This window comes from Rousettus aegyptiacus, unplaced genomic scaffold (assembly GCF_014176215.1).
Source record: "Rousettus aegyptiacus isolate mRouAeg1 unplaced genomic scaffold, mRouAeg1.p scaffold_m13_p_2, whole genome shotgun sequence".
NCBI classification, from domain to species: domain Eukaryota; kingdom Metazoa; phylum Chordata; class Mammalia; order Chiroptera; family Pteropodidae; genus Rousettus; species Rousettus aegyptiacus.
The window spans coordinates 65,151,023-65,175,918 of record NW_023416295.1 but is presented as its reverse complement, the minus strand read 5'-3'; the positions used below and the strand labels follow the sequence as shown (position 1 = coordinate 65,175,918).

At 35.3% G+C, this 24,896-nt stretch overlaps 1 protein-coding gene and 1 long non-coding RNA gene across 5 annotated transcripts in view; one reads left to right on the top strand and one right to left on the bottom strand.

The window, feature by feature from the left end:
- Window positions 1–22,887, bottom strand: part of ORC4 (origin recognition complex subunit 4) — a 71,158-nt gene extending 48,271 nt beyond the window's left edge. For 2 of the 4 annotated variants that reach the window (XM_016151147.2, XM_016151152.2), the window contains exon 1: window positions 22,744–22,878. The gene's annotated coding sequence lies outside the window, so the exon portion shown is untranslated. Of the gene's footprint in view, window positions 1–22,743 lie in introns of all 4 variants that reach the window. The other 2 variants (XM_016151153.2, XM_016151148.2) reach the window with 2 other exon arrangements.
- A 285-nt stretch (window positions 22,888–23,172) lies between these two features.
- Window positions 23,173–24,896, top strand: part of LOC107513935 — a 176,588-nt gene continuing 174,864 nt past the window's right edge. The window contains exon 1 of the long non-coding RNA XR_001597648.2: window positions 23,173–23,779. This is a non-coding gene — a long non-coding RNA (uncharacterized LOC107513935). The remainder of the gene's footprint in view (window positions 23,780–24,896) is intronic.

The window sequence follows — 24,896 nt, the reverse complement described above, 5'->3', positions numbered from 1 at the left end:
AGAATCTTTTTTTTCCCTCCTCATTTGTTCTCATATACCAAAAGGCACAATTTACTTAGAAACTCCCTCAGAACTAATCATTCCAAGGTTTAATAACCTTCAGTCTAATATGAGGACGTGCTATTTTCTTTATTGATATTAAAATGAAGAAAAATATTTCATAATATCTAATACTCAAAACTGACTAAATAATTTATACTGAAAGGTTTGCAATTCTCCAGAAAAGCCATGCTCTCTATCACTTGAGTTTTCAAAACTGCACAGCAGTATGCCTGGGACCACAATTATGTACATATTTTTTAGTGAAATGTATATATAGTCATGTGTTGCGTAAGGATGAAGATATGTTCTGAGACATGCATTGTTAGGTGATTTTGTCATTGTGCAAACATCATAGAGTGCACTTACACAAACCTAAATATAGCTTAGGTACTATATGATACAGCCTATTGCTCTTGGCTACAAACCTGTAGAGCCTGTTACTGTACTAAATTCTGCAGGCAATACTGAATTCTGTAGACAATTATTAAAACAATGGTATTTGTGAATCCAAACACAGAAAAAACATAACATGAAAGACAAAAAAAATAGTACACTTATATAGGGCATTACCATGAATGGAATTTGCAGGACTGGAAGTTCCTTTGGGTGAGTGAGTGGTGAGTAAATGTGAAAATCTTGGACATTACTGTATACTACTGCAGGCTTTATAAACACTATACACTTAAGATACACTAAGTTTATAAAAATTATATTTTCCTTTCTTCAGTATATTAACCTTAGCTTTCTGTAATATTTTTTACTTTCTAAACTTCAAAGTTTTTAACTTTTCAACTCTTTTGTAATAACAGTTTAACACACATTTTGCAGCTGTACAAAAATATTTTTAATTATTATTATTTGTTTGCTTTTTAAACTTTTTTTTCCTGTTGTTAAAAACTAACAGACACGCATACCTTAGTTTAGGCCTACACAGGGTAAGGATCATCAATCGTATATCTTCCACTTCCACATCCTGTCCCACTGGAAGGTCTTCAGGGGCAATAACAGGCTAGAGTTCTATGTACTATAATACCAATAACAATGCTTTCTTCTGGAATATCTCTTGAAGGACCTGCCTGAGGCTCTTGAGGAGGTGTCACTCATCAGAAATTTGTCCACAGTGGTTTGCTTGATTTCTGTTTTTCATCACAGATTTGCTTATAAGCAGATATTAGGGTTCTTCTTTATCTTCTCTTTTAGATCCCTTTTCTTTTGTCTCTTCAGCTATGCGTTCCTGTTCTAGTTCTAACAAATCATTAGTCAGTTCCTCAGAAGCAACATCTAGGAGCTCCTCAGTGTTACCCTGTTCCACACTCAGGAAAAATTGTTTGCCATCTCAACCACAGCCTTGCTGATTTTTGCAATCTCCTCATTTTTGGGAAATCTAATGAAGTCAGAGAGAAGCCTCTTGAGTGTCTTCTTCTAGATGCCATTCATACATTCCTTGGTGACAATACCGCAAGCCGAAGCAAGGTTCTTGATGCAGTCATAGATGTAAAATCCTCCCAGAATTGTAGCAGTGTCTCCTCAGTGTCTTTTTTGTTTTAGCAATAGCTTGAACAAAGGTCCTCCTGAAATAGTAGATCTTAAAAACTTCTATAACTATTTGATTCATTAGTTGGATCAAGGAAATGGTATTTGTAGTAAAAAACACCAGTATGATATTGGGATAAATATCACCAATAAAATGAGGGGGTCTGGAAGCATTATCAACCAATAAGCAAAATCCTGAAAGGTATTTTACTGGCATAGAAATTTAGGAGGGCACCTTGGAAGAGAAGCAATGTCATTCATGACATGTTATCGCTTCTATAGTACTCTGGCACTGTGTGCATACTGATATGCTTGAAGTTCTCACTGTACCAGGTGACACAGGGTTTGAATTTTTGGTCTGTGACACTGCCCCCAAGCAAGACTGTTATCCTGTCCTTAAAAGCCTTGAAACCTGGCAGTGACTTGGCCTCCTAATCTATCAAGGTCCTTTCAGGCACCCATTTCTGGAATAGGGAGGTTTTGTCCATATTGAGTATTTACTCTAGCAAGTAATTTTCCTCTATAATCAGCTTACCCAATTTCCAAAAATTCTTCAGCTGCGTTCACATTAGCACTCCCAGACTCACTACTCATTTTCATATTATATAATGAATAATGATTGCGTTTTTTAAACCACTCAGAACTAGCAGTAAATTCAACACTGTAGTTAGGTCTAGCCTTTTCTTTGAACATTGCAAATAAACTTTTGCTTAGGTCTTGGTTGTCATGGTGCTTAGAGGAATATGCTTCTGGTTCTGTTCTTCAAACCAGGTCCTTAGTAGTTTCTCCATGTCTGACATAGGCCCTTATTGAATTTTTGTTAGTCTCGTTGCCTTCAGTGAAGCAGATACTTTAACAGCTTCCACCACTTTGCTCTTGTTCTTTAAGATTGTAGCTACGGTGGAATAGGACATGCCTGATTGGTGAGTAATAACCATCAATGATTTTCTACCTTCAGTCCTTTAGCACTTTCAATTTCATTTCCAGGTCAATCACTCGACATGGCCTCTTGCTGGCAACATTAGAAGTGTATTTTGTATACTTGGGAGCCATAATGAACAAAACAACACAAGATCAAATCAAATCAAGCATGGGCAAAAAGGATGCAATCAAGAGATGCAATGAACACAAGATTATGAGGTTTGCTACTAGAGTTACATGACATACTATTTGACAGAAAACTTATTTTTATAAGTAGAAAGAATACTCTAAGTTAAAAACTACAGTATAGTAAGTACATAAACCAATAACGCAGTTGTTTATTATAATTATCAAGTAGTGTACATAATAGTATGCACTATCCTTTTATATGAGTGGCAGCGCAATAAGTTTATTTACACAAGCATCACTATAAACACCTAAGTATGATGTTATGATGGCTTGGATGTCACTACGTGATGTGAAATTTTTAGCTCCATTATAAACTTATGTGACCACCATTGTATATGCAGTCTGCTGTTGACTGAAACGTTGTTATGCAGTTCATGACTGATTATACTTTGTAAGGTTCTATTAGAATCCTGATATTAATTAATATGAATATTAATGAAGTATCAATTTTGTACTAAAGAACAGATAAAAAGAAATAATATTGGGAGGGCATCTTTAAAATGTATGTCTAAAAATAAAATATATTTATTTCTGATGAAAAAACAACACAAATTCGCGAACAATCTAGAAATCCTTTCTATTTTGAGATGTATTATATCATTTTATTGGCACTGATTCATTTTAAAACTACATTTTAAATATTATACTAACAGTAGACTACATTCTCTGAGCAAACAGAATCTCATTAGAAATATGCTGAGTAGGAAGAGGAAGTAAGCTTGTGGAGCAAAGCTAATATGTTTACTTGAATAGATAAACAGTATAAAGGCAACAAAAACTCTTATCAACAAAAATACTTTGGAAGGAGGGTATCCTGTATGGGGCCCAAGATTTAAGTCCTGGGAACTAAAGTCAGTGAAGAAGGAGAGAGCATATATAGGCAAATTTCTTTAAAAATCTCTTAACTAAAAGTACAGTATTGTACTTTCTTGCAAGAGCAATTACTCCATGACATATGTTCATTTGAGAAGAATAATGAACAGAATCCTTACTACTGTTTAAATAATTTTCTCTCTGACAAGCTTACACAGTTGAATTTATGTAAATGTAAATATGATATGCTACAATCCCAGTGAATTAATTAGCGAATGTTAATTCAACTATTTTTGGAAGGAAAAAATTGAAAATAACATTGCCTTAGAGAGAAACCATATGAGAATTTCTAGAAATTACCCATGCAAATGCAAAAGCTTAGATTTTTTCCTAAAAACTTTAAGGATAATATGCAGTTTCCAATGAGCCTTTTCAGCTTGAGGCCAAATCCCTACAATCTGAATACTTGGGTCAAAGAAATTATGTTCTCTAATTGTATTTACTAATGCACATACATCACCATCCCAATAAGCATGCTTACGTAACTTTGCCATGACAGATGAAAACTGAGTTTAAACATTTATACTATAATAGAATCTTAAAATAGTTGGATACATTTTAGGGGAGAAAGTACTAAAAAATATTTTTTTCTGCTTTTAAAAGACAGCTTAGAATTTTTTCTTATATAATGTCACACAATACAGAGGAAAGCTTTATCCTCTTCAGAATCCAAACCAGGAGAATGTTCAAAAATCTTAAGTTATTCCTTGCATTGCAAAATAACTTTCATCATGACTTTCAGGCAATACAATTTCCAAAGTGTCTTCATAAAAGTTACAGACTCAGTTATTTTTAGTAAGATCACTAAACATTACTCCTTCCTTTTCACATATGAAAAAAAAAAAAAAAAACAAGATACAAATTTACTCACAGATCCAGTTGCAGACAAATCCAGGTTAAGAACTTGAGTGCAATATATCCATCCTGTTCTGCAAATCTTTCCCCTGCCCCAAGGTTAAAGGGCTGTAATGAGACAACTAACTGATGATCAGTTATGAACAGGCTCAATGTTTTCTATACTGATGTCATTCTTTATATACCTTTTCTCACGTAAACACCATTCTCTGTCCTGAGAAAATGCTATTCCTTAACCATTGAGGTAAAAAAAAAACAACAATAAAACCTACCCTCATTGAAACAAAATCCTCCAACAACAAACAAAAGCAGTAGTATCATTAACTGGTGGCAGAAAGAACTTAGTTCTCTAAGTCAGCGGTCCCCAACCTTTTTGGCACCAGAACCAGTGCTCCTATGAGAATCATGCCTGATGATCTGAGGCGGAGCTGAGGTGGTGATGCTAGTGCTGGGGAGCGGCTACAAATATAGATGAAGCTTCACCTGTTTGCCTGCTGTGCACCTCCTGCTGTGAGGCCTGGATCCTAACAGGCCACGGACAAGTACTGGTCCATGACCCAGAGATTGATGACCTCTGCTCTAAGTGAAAAAAAATTCAAATACATTCTGACCAATAAATTTCCTAATTCTTAAATGAAATAGAGCTGGCTCATGATGTTGATTATTCCTTTGAAAAGGCAACAGATAACACAGGATCTCCAACATTGGATCTGTAGTACAATCTACTTGTTAACAAAATATGGCCTTTACTAAGTAAACACACAAGAAAGCTCATGGGACAATAGTCTTTTACCTTTTCGGACACAAACCAGACTGCATAATAGTGAATGCTAAAAAGTTTCTGGAAGATATAGAGTACATGGGCTACAAGTAACTAGAATTGGGGGAGGGGGGACAGGGGAGAATTTACAAACCAATATTTGTAAAAGGAGGCATCAGCAAAAAAAAAAAAAAAAAAAAAAAAAAAAAATTCCCAGCAGAACTCCAAAATAACCTTAAGATCTAAAGTAGTAGGAAGATCATATAGGAGAAGAGAAAAATGAATGGTAAAGGGGTTTACCAATCTCTAATTCTGAATACTCAACAGCTCCATTTATCCCAACTGAAAACCACAACTACAGTTCTCCACATAAAGTGAGAGCTAGAGTAAGTACTGAGGCCTGAAAAAGAGAGGTGGTGTCCACATAACTTTCTGGTTGTCATAAGAGAGGAAGTCTCATATTCAAAATGCAAAGTTTTCTAACAACCTACAAGAAAACTTCATATTTCCATTTTATTTTAACTAGCCTCCCAAATGGCCCTGATGGTTCTCATCTAGTGTTCAGGTCTTTCTGCGTAATCTCCTATCACTCTATAGAGCAGGCCAATGTAACCAACAGGATATTGTAGATAAAACAGAATGTAATTTCTAAGGATAGGCCTTGACTTCTCTTGGACCATGTGTTCTGAAAGAAGCTACCTGCCAAGCAGTGAGGACAGTCAGGAAACTCTATGAGTTCCATTTGGTATGAAACTGTTGGCAAGAGTTAGTAGTAACTTGCCAACCGCAGGAGGAATCAGCTTAGATGCACATTGTCCAGCTGTCAAGCCTTCAGGTGACTACAACCCTGGTTAATATATTGACTATAACCTTATAAGAGAGCAAGAACCACAACCATCCATTTAAGCTACTCCTGAATTCCTGACTCAGAGGAACCATCATAAAATAAATGTTTCTAGTTTAGGTCACTGCTGGTTACAACTGTTTCGGAGTAGTTTGCTATACAGCAATGGATAAATAATACATTTTTCTTTAAAATTTCTAAAAAACAATAATAAAAGCATCAATAATCCAATTATTGATAGTGAGCATCAATCATGAATATTGTAAATGTCCTCTAAAAAAAAAGAAAAAAAGAAAAAAAAACAAACACACACATACGAAATCAAGAATGTGACTGAGGTAAAATTTAGAGAAAACTTTTAATGCAGTCATGTGCTGAATTACAATGTTTTGGTCAATACCAGACCACATATATGACAGTGGTCCTATGAAATTATAATGGAGATGGAAAATTCCTATTGCCTAGTGTTTTGGTCAATACCAGACCACATATATGACAGTGGTCCTATGAAATTATAATGGAGATGGAAAATTCCTATTGCCTAGTGCCATCATAGTCGTGCTAATATTACAGCATAATGCATCGCTCTAATGTCTGTGGTGACGTTGATGTAAACAAACCTATTGTGCTACCAGGAGTATAAAAGTATAGCATATACAATTATGTATAGTTCGTAATACTTGAAAATAACAATAAACAAAATAAGTCACTGATTATGTATATACTATACTATAATTTTTAGTTATTTTAGAATGTACTCTTCTACTTATAAAAAAAAGTTTGCTGAAAACAGTATGCTATGTTACACTAGGTGGCTCAAACATCTCATGTTTACCAAGTCTCTTGATTGCATCGTTTTCTCTTGCACCTTGATTGGATTGTGTTGTTTTATAAATTTAGTGTCCAAGTGTACAGTGTTTATAAAGTCTACAGTAGTGTGCGGTAACGTCCTAGGCCTTCATATTCACTTATCATTCACTCACTCACTCACTCACTCACGTAGAGCAAGATCCAGTCCTGCATGTTCCATGTATGGTTAAGTACCTTACAGAGACATACCACTTTTAATCCTTTACATCACACTTTTTCTATATTTAGATATGTTTAGATCCACAAATACTTACCTTTATATTATAATTGCCTATAGTATTCAGTATAGTAATATGCTGTGTAGGTCTGTAACCTAGGAACAACAGGCTATACCACATAGCCTAGGTGTGTAGCAGGCTGTATCATCTAGCTTTGTGTAAGTGCACCCTGTGATGTTAGCACAATGCAACCACCTATGCTCATTATGTCGAGTGGCTTTCAACAAAAAATTACAAAGCATACTAAAAGGAAATAAAAAATAAATTTTGATGAAATTGAAGACACAGAATGAGTCTCAGATATGGCAGCATGGAATTAAAACTGAAAACTGGAAATTTAAAACAACTATGACTAATATGGTAAGAGCTCTAATGAAAAAAGCAGACAATCTGCAATTACAGATAGGCAATGGAAGCAGAGATGGAAACTCTAAGAATGAATTAAAAGGATATACCAGGAACTAAAAACAATAAAATAGAAATAATGAATGCCTTTATATGCTTAACAGTTTAGAAATGATCAAGGAAAGACTGTTTTAAGGGGTAGAAGCAAGGAATTGGGACTATTCTGTTATATAATACTTCTACAACCTATTAAATGGCATGTTGTTTGAAAGGAGAATTGGATTGCTTATAAATGTACACTGAAAACTCTATAGTAATCACTAAAAATATATATTTTTTAAAGTATAATTATAGTCTGGGAGAGGAAAAAACTGAATAATATAAAATGATCAATTAAAACCAGAGAAAGTAAAAAAAGAGTGGAACACAGAAAAAAAGGAAAAAAAAAAAAGAAGAAAAACACCCAACAGCAATAAAGAGAAAAAAGCAATACATATGATAGATATTAACCCCACTATGTCGGTAATGACTTTAAACGTCAACAGCCTAAATACATTCACCAATTAAAAAAGAGACTGTCAGAGTGGTTATAAAAACCCCCAACTATATGCAGTCTACAAGACACCAACTTTAAATATGACACAGATGAAAGTAGAGAGAGAGAGGTAGATATAGTCTAATAAAAGAAAGCTTAAGTAGTGATACATAATTTTAGACAGAGAAAATTTCAGAGCAAGAAGTATCAGGAATAAAGAGGGTATCACACAATAATAAGAGTTAACTCTCTAACATAACAAACCTTAATGTGTGAGTGCCTAACAACGGAAGGTCAAAATATGTAAGACAACGACTGACAGAACTGCAAAAAGAAATTGATGAATCCACTTTACTGTTGGAGACATCAATATCCCTCTATCAATAACTGACAGGAAATCAGTAAGACACACTTGAACTGGACAGGAGCATCAGTCAAATGGATCTAATTGATATTTACAGAATACTGCATCCAACAAGAGCAATATACACAGTCTTCTCAAGCTCACACGGCATCTTCACCAAGGTAGACCTCATTCTGAGCCATAAATCACACTTTATATTTAAAAGAATAGAAATCATATAAAGTGTTTTCTAACACCATGATGGAATTAAACTAGAAATAATAGAAGACAGTTGGAAAATCCCACGAAAGAGATAAAACAACACACTTCTAAATAACACACGGGTCAACAAAGAAAAATCAAGAAAAATAAAGACTTGGGAATAAAATAAAAATGAATATAGAATGTGTCAAATGTATGAGATTCAGCAAAAGCATTTCTTAGAGGAAAATTTATAGTACTGAATGCATGTATTAGAACAGAAAAAACAGCATGCTTTCTAATTTATTATTATAAATCAATAATTCAAGTTTCTTTCTTAGTTAACTAGAATAAGAAAAGGAAACTAAACCTAAAGGAAGAATAAAAATTAAAGCAGAAATGAATGAAACTAAAAACAAGAAATCAATTGTAAAATTCGATCATAAGAAAATGGTTCAGTTTCAATGTAAAACTGATAAACTTCTAGTAAGGCTACCTAAGAACAAAAGATTAAAAAAGAAAATACGAATGACTAATAATGGAAACGACTAATATGAGAAATGAAAGTAAGACTATCACTACTGATCCCATTAATATTAAGATGATAATAAAGGAAAATTATAAACTCTATGCCCCCAAATTTGATATCTAGAGGAAATGGATCAATTCTTACAAAGACACAATCAAACAAAATTCATCCAAGAAGAAATAATCCAAATTTGGGTTTATATCTATTAAAGAAATTGAATCAATAGTTAATAACATTACAAAACAGAAAACATCAAGGCCAGATGAGTTCACTTTTGTATACTATCAAACATTTAAGGAAGAAACAGTATCAATTCTCTATAACTGCTTCCAGAAAATAAAAGCTGAAGGACTACATTCTAAGTCATTCTGTGAGGCCAGTATTATTCTAATACCAAAATTGGACAAAACATTACAAGAAAACTAGACCAATATCTCTAATGAATACAGATGCAAAAATTCTTATCAAAATACTAACAAATTGAATTGTACAATGTATAAGAATAATTAGACACAAAACCAAGTGGAATTTATTCTAGGTATGCAAGGCTCGCTCAACATTCCTAAAGCAACTGATGTAATCTGTAACATCAGAAGAATAAAAATAATCAAGATTTTATCAATAGATGCAGAGAGTTGGACAAAATCCAATACCTATTCATGATGAAAAAAATTTCAATAAACTAAGAAGAGAATTTGAACCAATGAATGGTAATTCAAAGGAAATGTTAGCTACTTTAAAATACTTTAAAACTAATTCATCTTTTGTTTTTAAAGAAATCACGTGCTTCAGGAACATTTATATACAGAAGTAAACATTTTTTCATATTTTATTTTCTCTTGTCAACACTCATCATGGCACTATTCAGGAACATAACTCACAGAGGTTGGCTGGAAATTTCTTTAAAATAAAGCAAACAAGCGATGTCAGAAGCATGGCAGAGTAAGAGATGTCCCCAGATCTCTCTCCTTGAATCAACAATAAGGTGAACATCCAAAACTCAACAAAAAACACCTGCACACACATGTCTGAGCAAAAGATGTGAAAATAAGAGCTACCACAGGAATAGAAAAAAAACAACTAAATCAGCAAAATGAGTTTTTTAGCAAGGAGCTTAAAACCCTAAAAAAGAACCAAATAGAACTTCTGGAGATGAGGAACATACTAAAAGAGAAGAATGAAATAACAAGCTTGGGAAATAAAGTCGACCAAATGGAGGAAAGGATCAGTGATATCGAAGACAGAAATCTAGAAATAAATTAGAAGGAAGAAGAGAGAGACAAAAGAATGAAAACTAATGAAAGAGAAATACAAGAACTAGTTGATACTATCAGGAAAGGAAACATGAATAATGGGCATTCTAGAAGGGGAGGAAAAAGAACCGGGATTAGAAAGCATTTTCAGACAAATAGTCGACAAGAATTTAACAAATCTAAGGAATGAGCTGGAGCTTGGAATTCAAGAAGTGACTAGAATACCCAATTATCTCAACCCAAAAAGGCCTTCTCTAAGACACATTTTCTTAAAATTATCAAAAATCAATGACAAAGAAAGAATTCTCAGGGCAGCCAGGGAAAAGAAGATGGTAACCTATAAAGGAAAACCTACTATATTATCATCGGACTTTCCAGCACAAACCTTACAAGCCAGAAAGGAGTAGAATCAAATATTCAAACTATTAAATGAAAGGAACTACCAGCCAAGAATAATGTATCCAACAAAGCTCTCCTTTAGATGTGAAGGGGAAATAAAGACTGCTCCAGACATACAAAAATTGAGGGCATTCTCCACTACAAGGCCTGCACTACAGGAAATACTGAAAGGGGTAAGTGCACCTAAAACAAAATGACGAAAAAATACATAACTGTAAGTAAGGCAACTAGCAGGCAGGTAGGAGCAGAGGAATGCAACCCTTATAAAGAACAGAGCATTATAAGCTTAAACAATTAGAAGAGATTTGCTACTGCAAGATAGTAATAAACATTCAGTCAGCATACATAGGAACAAATTTAGACAACAGTAACAGAAAAGGGGAGGATTCAAAGATCCAAATTCACAAAGGGGAATGAAAATAAGGTATGTGCAGAAGAAAATGGACTACTATATACATAACTACTCTCTACATATTTGTAATGGTAACCATACGCCAAAGATTCAGAACTGAGGTACATAATGTAAAACAAGGACAAGAGAAAAAATCCACAAAACCCAACCAAAATAAAAAAAAAAAAAAAACAGAAACACAATGACAAGGAAGCAATGGAAACACCGAGCTACCATAATGCAGAAGATAAAATGGTTATAGGAAAACCTCATATTTCAATAATCACCCTAAATGTAAATGGACTGAACTCACCAATAAAAAGGCAGAGTTGCAGAATGGATCGAAAAACAAAAACCAACCATATGCCGCCTACAGGAGACACACTTCAGCTCCAAAGACAAATACAGACTCAAAGTGAGAGTGGAAAATGATATTTCAAGCAAATGGCATTCAGAAAAAAGCAGGAATAGCGGTACTAATATCGAATGAAATAGAGTTCAAAGTAAAAAAGGTAAAGAAAGATGCTGAGACACACTTCATAATGATAAAGAAATCATGCACCAAGAAGACATAACATTTATTAATACCCATGCTCCCAATCAGGGAATCCCGAAATATTTAAAGTAATTAATAACAGAACTAAAGGGAGAAACAGACCAAAATACTATCATAGTAGGGGACCTAAATACCCACTGTCAGATATGAACAGATCATTCAAACAAAAAATCAGTAAGGAAATAACATCCTTAAATGACACATTAGATCAACTGGACATAATGGACATTTACAGAACCTTTCATCCCCAAACACCTACTTATACATTCTTCTCTACTGCACATGGAACATTCTCAAGGATTGACCACATACTGGGTCACAGAGATAGCCTTAACAAATATAAGAAGGTTGAAATCATACCAATCATAGTCTCTGATCATAATACTTCGAAACTAGAGATCAACTGCAAAAAGAAAGCAGGAAGAACCCCAAATACATTGAGATTAAAGAATGACTGGGTCAGAGAAGAAATAAAAAGAGAGATGAAGGATACATAGAAATAAATGATAATGATAGTACAACATATCAAAACTTTTGGGACATGGTCAAAGTGGTCATAAGAGGAAAGTTCACATCATTACAGGCCTATCTCTAAAAACAAGAACAAGCCCAAATAAACAACCTAATGCTTCATCTTAAAAAACTAGAAAAGGAAGAACAACTGAAAGTTAGTCAGCTGAAGGAAGGAAATAATCAAAATTAGAGCAGAAAGAAATGAAATTGAAAACAAAAACACAATAGAAAAAAATAAATGCAACAAAGAGCTGGTTTTTTAAGAAGGTTAATAAAATTGACAAACTCCTGGCTAGACTCACTAAAGAAAAAGAGAAAGATCACAAACAAAATCAGGGAAGAAGGAGGAGAAATTATGACAGACACCACAGAAATAGAAAGGATCATACAAGAATACTATGAAAAAGTATGTAACACCAAGAAATGGATAAGTACTTAGAAGGATACAACCTTCTTAGACTAAATCAAGAAGAACTGGAAAATCTAAATAGACTGATCAGCAGTATGGAAATGGAAACAACCAAAAACCTGCCAAAAAGTAAAAGTTCAGGACCAGATGGCTTCATCAGTGAATTCTACCAAATATTCAAAGATTTAATACCTATTCTTTTCACATTCCTCCATAAATCCGAAGAGGAGGCAATACTTCCTATTTCTTTTTATGAGGCCAATATTACTCTGACACTAAAACCTGGTAGAGATAACACAAAAAAAGAAAACTACGGACTAATATCTCTCATGAACACTGATACAAAAATTCTAAATAAGATACCAGTGAACCAAATACAGCAACATATTAAAATGGTTATATACTATGATCAAGTGGGCTCCATCACAGTGGCACGGGGATGGTTCAAAATACATAAACCAATTAATGTGATACGCCACATAAACAAATTAAAAAGACTCATATGCTCATATCAATAGATGCTCATATCAATAGATGTAGAAAAAGACTTTGAAAAGATATAGCATCCATTTATGATCAAAACTCTTAACAAAACTGGTATAGAATGAAAGTACCTTAACATAATAAAGACCATTTATGACAAACCCTCAGCCAACATTATGCTTAATAGTGAAAAACTAAAATCCTTCCCTGTAAGATCAGGAACAAGACAAAGCTGTCCACTATCGCCACTGTATTTAATATAACATTAGAGGTCATAGAAGAGTGTAATCAGGCAAGAGAAAGATATGAAAGGTATCCGAATAGGAAATAAAGAAGTAAAACTGTCACTATTTGCAGATGACATGATTCTCTATATAGAAAACCCTAAAGACTCCACAAGAACACGAACAAGACACAATAAGCAAATACAGTAAAGTTTCTGGATACAAAAATCAATGTTTGAAAACCATAGGATTCTTATACTCTAATAATGAAGTGTCAGAAAATGAAGTGGAAAAAATAATTCCTTTTGCGATTGCAACAAAAAGAATAAAATACCTATCTAATGAAACATGTGAAGAACCTATCTAATGAAAACTATAAGACCCTGTTAAAAGAAATAGAAGAAGATACAAAGAATTAGGAATATATTCAATGTTCTTGGATTGGAAGAATCAACACAGTTAAAAGCATTATACAGATTTAATGCAATCCCATCAAAATCCCACTGGCATTTAAAAAAAAAAAATAGAAAAAAATCATCAGACTTCTATGGACACTCAGAAGACCCAGAATCGCCACAGCCATCCTGAGAAAAAAGAACAAGGCTGGGGGCATCACTCTACCTGACTTCAAATTATGCTACAAAACAACAATAATCAAAACGGCAGGGTATTGGCAGAAAAACAGACACATGGACCAGTGAAACAGAATGAAGAATCCAGAAGTAAACCCATGTTTACATTAGCAAATAATTATTGACAAAAGAGCCAAAAACATACAGTGGAGAAAGGAAAGCCTCTTCAGTAAGTGGTGCTGGGAAAACTGGAAAGCCACCTGCAAATAATGAAACTAGACTGTTGTCTATCAGCACACACCGAAATTAGCTCAAAGTAGATTAAGAATCCGAATATAAGACTTGAAACAATAAAATGCACAGAAGAAAACATAGGAACTAAACTCATGGACCTTGGATTTAAAGAGGATTTTATGAATATGACCTCAAAGGTGAGGGAAGCAAAAGCAAAAATAAATGAATGGGACTACATCAAACTAAAAAGCTTCTACACAGCAAAAGAAAGATGAGGTAAAGATACAACCATCTGAATGGGAAAATATACTTGCAAGAACTCCTCCAATAAGGGCGTGATATCCAAAATACACAAAACTCATACAACTCAGTAACAACAAAAAACATGGTGGACCTCGAGATAATCATGCTAAGCGAAATAAGCCAAACAGGAAAAGTTGCAAACCACATATCACTTTTATGTGGATATAAACCTAAAAGGCAACAAATGAACAGGACAGTGACTTATGGACATGAGTAATAGTCCAGTGGTTACCAGAGATGGGAGGAGTAGGTAGATGGGGGTAAAAGCAATCTAATATGTGGTGACAGAAAGAAATCTAACTATGAGCAGTGAGATTGCAATGCAATATGCCTTACTGTTGTATTGTATGCTTGAAACTTTCTGGATTTCATTAACCAAAGTCACCATAATAAAACAAACAAACAAACAAATAAAATACAACAAAAAAATAAAGCAAATTTTTTATTTATAATAGTATTTAATATAATGGAGAGGTGTTAGCTAAATATTTTTTAAGTATACGACAAAACTCTGGTCCAGCTCTGTTAATAAATGTATAAAAATATAGATTAAAAAAATTAAAATTACATATATTAACATCTTCACAGAATAATTTCCAGACATAAGAATTCTTTCTGATATTCATTTTTTCTATCACTTTTACACTATATAGATATTACCTTATTTTGTAACTTTAAAAAATAATTATTTTGCACACTTAAATAATGTATTATATAAATTGACTATATAGTTATCAGTGCTATGACACTAAAAAAATTTTAACTTTTAAACATGTTATGCATATAAAAATTGTTCCAATATAAATTTTTAAATACATGATGTCCACCTGACACTGTATCATATAAGTGCTATAACACATTGGACACAATGCAAAAAATAAAATCTAATGGCTATCAGTTGCAACCCAGCTTTTAGAGAAAATATGTTTGGTATCTACTCAATATAATATAAGTTGACTGAAACATACAAACATAGAAGTGATTATTTTAAGAGCACAACATAAGTTGACATTTCTGGGTCATGTATATTAAAAAATGTGGATTTTACAAATAGAGAAAAGACAAAAACGCATGGGAGAAAGTAAATATGTGCATGTGTATGCCAAAAGAAAAGCTAACACACTTAGAACTTTAATCTTGCTAAGTTAGTATCTCACCTTTTAGTCAAAACTTAATAGTAATCTCAATTCTCATATTAATCAAGGAAGCAGTAAAAGACTAAAATTCTGTTGTGTTTTCATTGGAGATGAAGAGGCAGAGTGGGGGAAGAATGTGAGCTTATGCGGAAAAAAGAAAGTAAGAGTAACTAGCAACTTCAACACATGCTTATTTGAATGTAAGCACCTAGAGCAGGATCTGGATTGAAGAGAATAAAATTGAAGTCAAAAAATGGGGAATAACTGTCAATTTCAGAGTTCATCTACTTCCTAGTTTATTATTGTCCCATTTAAGCCTTTTGTAAAATGTACAAAGCTACTCAGTCTTATCAGTCAATCCTGTCCCCAAAGAACAAACACATAATTTTAATCTGGACTAGAATTCATTGACAAAGCCGTGTTCAAAAGACCTGCAGTACCAAAATAGTTAAAATCAAATGGAAGCCTCCATTCTACCCTACTAGAAAATAAGAGTTTCTATAGAGGGTAACAGAAGGACTCTACACTGGGAAATATCAAGCACAGTAGAAGGCAAGGGCATCACAGAAGAAGCAAATTGGATGTTGAGATTCCTGAACTCTCTGCTTTCACCTGGTTCTTGAAACACTTAGCAATCAGGCTTCTATCCTGGAGCACGGTTTCTTAAGATAGGCTCTATATACATTTTTGAAATGGATAATTCTTTGTTGTAAGTGGCTGTCTTGTGCATTACAGAATGTTCAACAGCATGTGCAACTTCTATCTATTGGTTTTCAGTACCAACCCACTTTTGACAATCAAATGTCTTTAGACATTGTTAATTATCCCCTGGGGGGTCAGACCAATGGTAGCCAAAAACTGGTGACTTAGAGGAAGAAAAGTGGAAAATTCTCCTCATTGGACTCTTACTAGCCAAACAGAAAAAGCTTCCAAATATCTAAAGAGGTACACATCAGGATTCCCCCCTCCCCACATATGGCCCATCCAAATCCTTCCCCAGTGAGATCCATCAATAGCTACCAAGCCCCAGCCAAGTACACAGAGATGTAAAATAATTATCTAATGCCTCTTATATAAATTTGAACATACAATTAGGGATCATAAGATAGTGAAGGAAAAACTCTAAAATAAAAGAAAGTAAAATATACTAACAGAAAGAATAACAGATAAAACAGAGTAAGCAGAGATAAATTGACCTTAAAAGGAAACTTTAATTAGATTCATAAAAAGAAAAAAATACCAAGATGTGGAAAAAATGGTACTGTAAATTAAAAAAAAAAAAAACAAAATAGCACAAAGTCTCAAAGGTTTAAAAAATCAAGTAAATTTCCCAGAAAGTATAAAAGCATAAAACTGGAAAAAGATGAAAAATGGAGGAAAGAAAATAGGTCCAGGCATACAATGTCTATATGCTGTTCCAGAACAAAACAGTTAGAAGCAAGGAGATTACAGGACAAGTATCAGAAACTTTCTCAGAGTTGAGAGACACAAGTGAGCTGAAAGATACAAGTTACCACACATAAAGAACCCATGAAATGCAAAACAAAGGGGATGCGTATAGACTCATATAAGTCACTTCATAACACTGTAACATTTCAGAACACTGGATACAACAAAAAAGATTCTATAAGTTTCAAACAAAAAGGCTATGGAAGCTTCCACCTGGGAGAGATAAGTGAAATGCAAAGTGTTGAAAATTAGAACAGTTTAAGATTTTGTATCAGACCTTGAAAATTCCTTCACAATTCTAAAGAAAATATTTCCAACTTAGAATTCTATATTCAGACTTGTCAGGGTAAAGTGCAGACATTTACAGATACATAATGCCTCAAAACATCTGTCTTTCAGACAGCTACTGGAGGCTGTGACCAAACAAAATGAAAGAGTGTTCAAAACAAAGGATTACCTAGGATACAGAAAAAAGAGGCGCCACCATAGGATAGAGTTGCATGAGGGGCAACTATATCAAGCAATTGGTCTAACCTGGAAAGAATGATCTAGGAGAAACTTCTCAATCACGATTAAAGTGATAAAAAAAAAAATTGATACCTCTGAACCTACGGAGAGAATATGTTGTCAACCAGCAAATAGTCTGGGACAGAATTAATGATAAATATTGAGAAACTATACAGACACTGACAGTTATTTACCAAAAACTAAGATATCAGTGAAACAATGCAGGAGTGGTGAGGGTGTCTGGGCAACAGACAATGCCTAAAATAGGAAATTCAAGACATAATGATATATTATTTAGAAATATGAAGGTAAATACCAAAAGAATTGGCCAAAAACAAGTTTTAAAAGTGCTTACTCCTAGAGAGGGAATATATGGGCTGTAACAGCCACCTTGTCTAATATTATACCCTTCCTGAGGCCTGAGCAAAGTAAGAAGATAAAGGCCCAACCAATTGGGTCCACTATGGCACCAACTCTGATGGGCAATATTCTGGAGAACTGAACTTGTGATAAATAGGTTTTTAATAATAAGCCATGTAGAAGTAGTGAATACTTCAAAGCATGTGTTCTTTTACATTCAAAACTGTTAAGAACTGCATGAAAATATTTTCTAAATTTTAATTAATTTGGCTTCTTATACTGTAGAAGTCAATGTAATTTAAACATTTTTAGCCTAATGTATGACTTAATTTTGCCTAGAAGTAGAAACATCTTGAAATCAAATCTCAAAATTTGCTCTTCTGGTAAGCGACCTGAGGTGACCTCCGAAAATGGTTTGCTATTCACCTGACCTGGAAAACCCCACAAAATTATGCAAATCAAGAGGTTCAAAACTTCGTGTTCACTTTAAGAACATTTGTGAAATTGCCCAGGCCATCAAGGGTATGTATATCCTAATAGCTACCAAGCAGCTGAAGGATGTCACTTTACAGAAGCAATGTGTGCCAATCCATGCTTACAATGGTGGAGTTGGTAGGTATGCCCAGGCCAAACAATGGGGCTGGACACAAGGTCACTGGCCTAAAAAAAGAGTGCTGAAGTTTTGCTGCACTTGCAGATAGTAATGCTAACTTACGAGTTTAGATGTAGATTCTCTGATCACTGAAGACATCCAGGTGAACAAAGCTACCAAGAAGCCATGCAGAACTTACAGAGCTCATGGGCATACTATCCCATACATGAGCTCTCCCTGCCACATTAAGATGATCCTTACTGAAAAAGAGCAGATGGTTCCTAAACAATAAGAGGTTATAAAGAAGAAAAAGATATCCCAGAAGAAACTTAAGAAAACTAAATTTATGGCCTGGGAGTAAATTTAGCGTCAAATAAATTCTAATAAAAGTGAAAAAGAAAAATCTCAAAATTCAAAAATAAAAGAGTATAAGGTAATGGCAGACAGGATTAGTCCTCTTGCTGAAGTCAACCAAAAAAACCTTCCCAATAAAAAAAAAAAACACACACACAAATAAGATAGTATGAAATACATTCCAAAATCTAGGAGGTCAGAGAAACCATACCCACAGTTACTTTGTCCTGAGGCCATTTGCCTACTCAGACGAAAAGGCTGAGAAACAAGAAGGCTGATGAGCTACCGGTGGCTTTGCTAAGCATGGGGCAAAAATCAAAGCACAGGACCCACCAAACCTGGGGACTAACATAAACCATCACCCAACTGTAAGGGCAACATCATCAGGATAAGGGAGTAATGGAAGTAAAACAGAACTCGCATGACTTATATGACTTGAGGCCCTTCTTTATGTCATATATATAACAGAAGAAATCCCAAGTCTTGAACATGACTAATTCGGGACTGGTAGCATCCTGAAGCACCTTTCCTACAAAAACATGACTTCTTGAGAAAGATATTATCCTAGGACTTATATGCTATCTCTATATATTTTCAAATACAACAACCAGCACACAGGCACACAAGAAAAAAAAAATCATGAACCAGAAGAAACAGACCCATAAAAAATTTAGAAACTATAATTATTAGTCACAAACCAAAAGCATAAATAAATAAATAAAAATAAAAGTAAAAAACTATTAATACTAGGTCAACAACACTCATAATTGTAAATTTTAGCAAGTAGCTAAAAACAGCAAGAAGGAACATAGGTGATATATTTCTTAAAAAGACACTGAGCTACACAAAACAGGAAAAAGATTTCCACATGAAAACATTATTAAAATAGAGCAAAAAACCTAAGAGAAAAAAACAAAACAAAATAAAACATTTTTAAAAGCAGGTTTCTTTCAAAGAAGCAAGATTGAGTGACAGCTGACTTTCCAAAATCAAAACTGAAAGCCAAAACACAATGGAACATTATCTTTGAGGTGCTGAAAAACCATACCCAATTTTACAATTTAATATCCCCAAAACATTCAACTTTGAAGGGAAACAAAGACACTGTAAGATAAGCAAAAAATGAAGAAAATTGGCCATTAGCACACTGTATTAGATAACTTCAGAAGAATGTACTCAATAAAAGGAAAAAAATAACCAAAGAAAATTCAGAGATGCAAAAGAAATAAAGAACACTGACAGTGGTAAATATATAGGGATATGTATTCAACATTGACAGTAGAGAATTGTGCTCTCCAACAGGAATACCACCGATATATAATTTAAAATTTTTCAATATCCATATTTAAAAAGGTGAAATTAATTTATTATATCATAGGAAGATGAATTAATTTACATTGTTTTTCTACTAAGTCTTAGAAATCTGGTGTGTATTTGACATTTACAGAACATGATAATTCAGATGCTGAATGGTCATCAAAAATACTTAATCTTTATTTTTATATGAGTTTATAGTTGAGAAAGTAATTTACATACCTAAGTTGTTCTGAACATACTTAAGGGCTTTTTAACAAATGAATCAAGTATTAATTGTCAATTTTAAATTAATACTACATAAAACAAAAAATTCAGTTCCACAATAACACTAGCCATATTTTAAATGTTCAACAGACACACGTAGATGTTGCTCCTATACTGGATAAAACCTTTTTGCTGGAGTTAAAATTACAAATAACATTCAAATAACAACAATAATAGCATATAAACCAGTAAGAAACAAAATGGAGATAAAGTTATCCAGGAAGTGAGAAATGATCTAAGCACACAAAAATATTTGCCAGACTCCTCAAATCTTTAACTTCAAAAACCTAATAGAGAGACTGTGAAAAAGGTTTAAAGACAATTCAAAGAGAAGGAAATCCAAATAGCAAATAAATTTTTTAAAAACTGCTCAATTGCACTAATAACCAGGGACTGTAAATTAAAACAATATAAAGCTACCTACATTCATTAGTTTGGCAAAAACAAAAAGTAGCAACTGTTGGTAAGATTGTAGAAAAAAGGGATCTATTATCTACTGCCGGTGGGGGATTAAATTTATATATCCTCTTTGGAAAAGTTTGGCATAATCCATACTCTACAGAATTGCATGCTAGTGCATAATAATAACGTGTTTCAGATCTTTCATAGTAGCATTGTTCATAATTCATAATTGCTAAAAATTGGACACAATTTAAATGTACATTAATATTAGACCAGTTAATTGTGGTTTGTTAGTAAAAACACTAATAACACAACACTATAGACATTACTATACATGAACTAAAGCTAATGGTATTAACATGGTTAAATATTAGCAACATGAGAGAAAATAACATAATTTACATATAGGTAAAATACAAGCAAAACTGACCTATATTGTTTAGGAATGCTAACATAGGTGGTTTAATAAAGTTGAAATAAAAGTAGGAAATAATTACTATAAAAATCCAAATAGTGTAAATTTCTGGGAGTAGTGAGGAGAAAGGAAAGATCAGGAATGGAGGGAGGAGTATGTCTTCAGTGCCACCAATGTTCTAGTTCTTGATTTTGGTGGTGATTACAGTGTGTTCACTGTGAAACTTATTCATTATACTGCATATCTGATTTGTGCACTTTTTTGCAAACTTAGTATTTTACCATACAAAAATATTTTAAAATTGTTATCTAAGGCACTTTAATTGCTATAATTTTTTGTTGTTGTTGTTACAAAGTGGTACACATTTGGTATCAATATAAACTGAAATTTAAGGTACAGGAGCCTTGTTTATATTTGACAAGATTACTGCACCCACACAGTAGTAAGCAACAGGCAATGACACATGTAAATAGGATCCACTGCCAAAACATGTAAGAGAAGCGTAGAAAATAGTGGTATTTTTATTAATGATAGTGTACCCTCAGGACCAATTACAGAATTAAATAATACCGACACAACAGACACGAGGAATTTTAGATTCTTGGTCTTACTAGAACCATACATGGGTGATAATCTTTCAAAGTACCTTTAGAAAAAATGACAACTTAAACATTGGAATGACTTTAGTTAATACTGTATGAATAGAATGTAAAAAAGCAGTGCTATTTTACTAAAACGCTTTAAGATAAATTCATAAATCTTTTCTTAAATATGTTGAATTGATTTATAAGATAAACATTCTTTCCAGCAAAAAGAGCATTTAATTGAGAAACCAAAGGCTTTTAATCCTAGAATATCAACCAGAAACCTAGAACAAAATAACCATTTAAAAATCTCTCTTCTACACTATAGAAAGGGAAAACTTTGATGATGTTCCTTCTCCATCAACTCTAACACTCAGTATCAAGGACTATACAATCTCATATCCCTTTCTGAGAACAGGCACTGGCGTTTAGTTGCAGCAACAACACAAGACATGGAGGGAAATTCCACTCAAGACTTCCCAGCTTGCTCGCTCCCCAAAGCCACTCCAGATTTCCAGGGGTAGTGAAGTTAAGGACTGACGGTCGTAACAGCCAATATAAACAATCCATCTAATTCTAGAAGTTGTCAAATTCACACATGGAGCGTGTCTTCCTGCCTTGACAGGTCCTCTGCTCTGAGCTGAAGCAGTCACCAGAGTCATCTGCAGAGACTCCAGAGATACCGTCTCCCTCTTACTCCAGTACCTCACCACCACCGAGTGTAGTCGCCATCCCGCCACAGATCTAGTTTCACCAGGACTCCCTGCACTCGTCGGGGATTCGTCGGCAGGCTCGAAGAGAGGCCACGAGACAGGAGCCCGCCTGGTTTCTGGCCTGCCTGGCCTAGACAAGCCTGCCCCCCTTCTCTCATTTCCAGTCTCCAAACCCTTCCGTCCTCCCCCTTTAGATTAGCCGTTCGCCACTAGTGCCTATACTCTTCGTCCTGAAGCCTGCCAACCCCATGTTACCTCTCAGAAAAGGCTGCCCTTACCAGGGCAGAGCCGGGATCTAGCGATCGCAAGACTAGCTTCACAGGCTTCTCTCGCCCCGCAGTCCGACCAGCTTCACCAGCAGCAGCCAACAACACACCACTACTCCCGGCATGCCCTGCGCACGCACCGCCCCTCCCGCCCCAACACGTGACCGCCTTTCGCCTCTGTCCACGCCCACTTCTGTTCCTCCACTTTCTCTTACGAGGGAGGAGGGGGCTGAGAGTGTTGAAGAGTAGCAACTTCCTCCGACTCCCCGCCCCCGCCCCTCTACCCCCTGCTACAATGTCTTCCGGGTCGCGAGCGCCTCGGCGCATTCTGGGAAACCATTTCATTTCCTCCCCTCCCCCTCCTCCTGCCTTCAACCAACCAGCCTCCCGTCAGAGAGGGACATGCGCAGTGAGTGCCTCCCGTCTCTTCTACCCGAACCCCCCCTCCCCCCCAAGCAGAGAGACCCCAGCAGCAGCAGCAGCTGATGATGAAGAGAGAGGCAGTGGCAGAGGGGGGGGACCTTTTATTTCTATTTTTAAAGGGACAGGACACTAATTTTACCCCACTTCAACCTTGAATTGAGGGGGGTGGGGGGAAGGCGGCTGAGTTCCTTCCCCCACCCTCCAGCCCTGAGACTAGAGAGAGGGATTGAGCCTGAGAGAGAAGGAGAAGGAGTTTCTTCTTCTTCGAAAACCCCCATCCACGACTCCTACCCCCTCATCCCTCCAGTAGCCTCCCTCCCGAGCCCCCTCCACCCTCCTCCTCTTTGGCCGTGAGAGAAGAGAAAGAAACCAAAAGCCTCTTAGCAACACAGACCCTTCTCTGCTGCTGTTGCTGCTGCTGCTGCTGCTGCTACTGCTGCTGCTTGGCCCTGGCTGGAGACATCTCACTACACCCAGGAGCAGCCACTTCCCCAGCTCTCCTCCTCCTTCGCCTCCTCCTCCTTCCACTCCCCCCCTTTATTACCCTTTGTGTCATCCTCCACAGCTCCAGGGAAGGCACTCAAAAGTGGGGGGCAGGAAAGGTAAGTGTGTCTGTGGGGGCTTCATTGCCTTCCTCTGGCTCTGACTTTAACTCCGGGGCAACAGTAGCACCAAACCACATACGCAGTGGAGCTCCGGGGTGAGGAGGGGGTGGTGCTGGGGGGGCGGGGGGCGAGTGAAGGAGGGGTTGGAGTGGGGAGGGGTGTGTGAGGTGGGTGTCCATCCTGTCAGATGAGGAAGGGCACTTTTATTTTTATTTGCTGTTGTCAAAAGTGGTTTCTCTCCTCCAGCTAACATCTGATTGTGTCTTGCTCCAGTGGGGGAGAATACAAAAACAACCCCCTCCTTCCTCCAATGAGGCGCCAGGGAAAGAGACAGAAAGAGGCACACTTTCTAGATGTCACTTAAAAAAAAAATTATTCGGAGAGCTTTTTTCCTATTTCCCCAGGAAAAGCTCCACTGCATTTGTTTCTGAGTGGGAAAATGTCGGGATCTGGATTGTATTGGAACTGCTTATCCATTTGTAGACCTGAGTGTTTTCCCCTTTTTGGTTCTGTATGTGATTTGGATATTGACTTCAGTGTTGGAACAGACTTGATTGGTTTTTGCCTTCTGGGTTTAATTTTATTTTTTTCGTTTTGTCTGACTTGCATCGAAAATTTCAAATTTTTAGTTGATGGAGGCCTTTGGTTAGGTTTTGACTAGTATTATCGCTTTTTTTGTTGTTGTTAAATATTGGTTTCACATATCAGCAAATAAAGTTCAAAGCTTAAAAAGCGTAAAGTTTAAATACCACTTGTATTGTCTCTCCCCACATACGTTCCTAATATTTTCCATAAAATGAAAATATTAGCTATTTTATAATTAATCTCGATATTTTTTCTAATCTTTGTAACTTGTCTGAACAAGTAATCCCCATTGAAAACTTTATGTTCTGTCTTCATGGATGGCCAGACCTCTCCATCAATAGTTTGCTGGATTGGTACCACTTTTATTTTTAACTGAATTATTTATTTAATGTTATAAATTGAGACAGGTTTTTCATCTCTTGGGGTACTGAACCAAATTGCTCACTGTATTGAAAAGAGACAGATTTCTAAGATATGTTTTCATGACTCAAAAAATCACGAAGGTGGAGTTAGTATATTATTGTAGTTA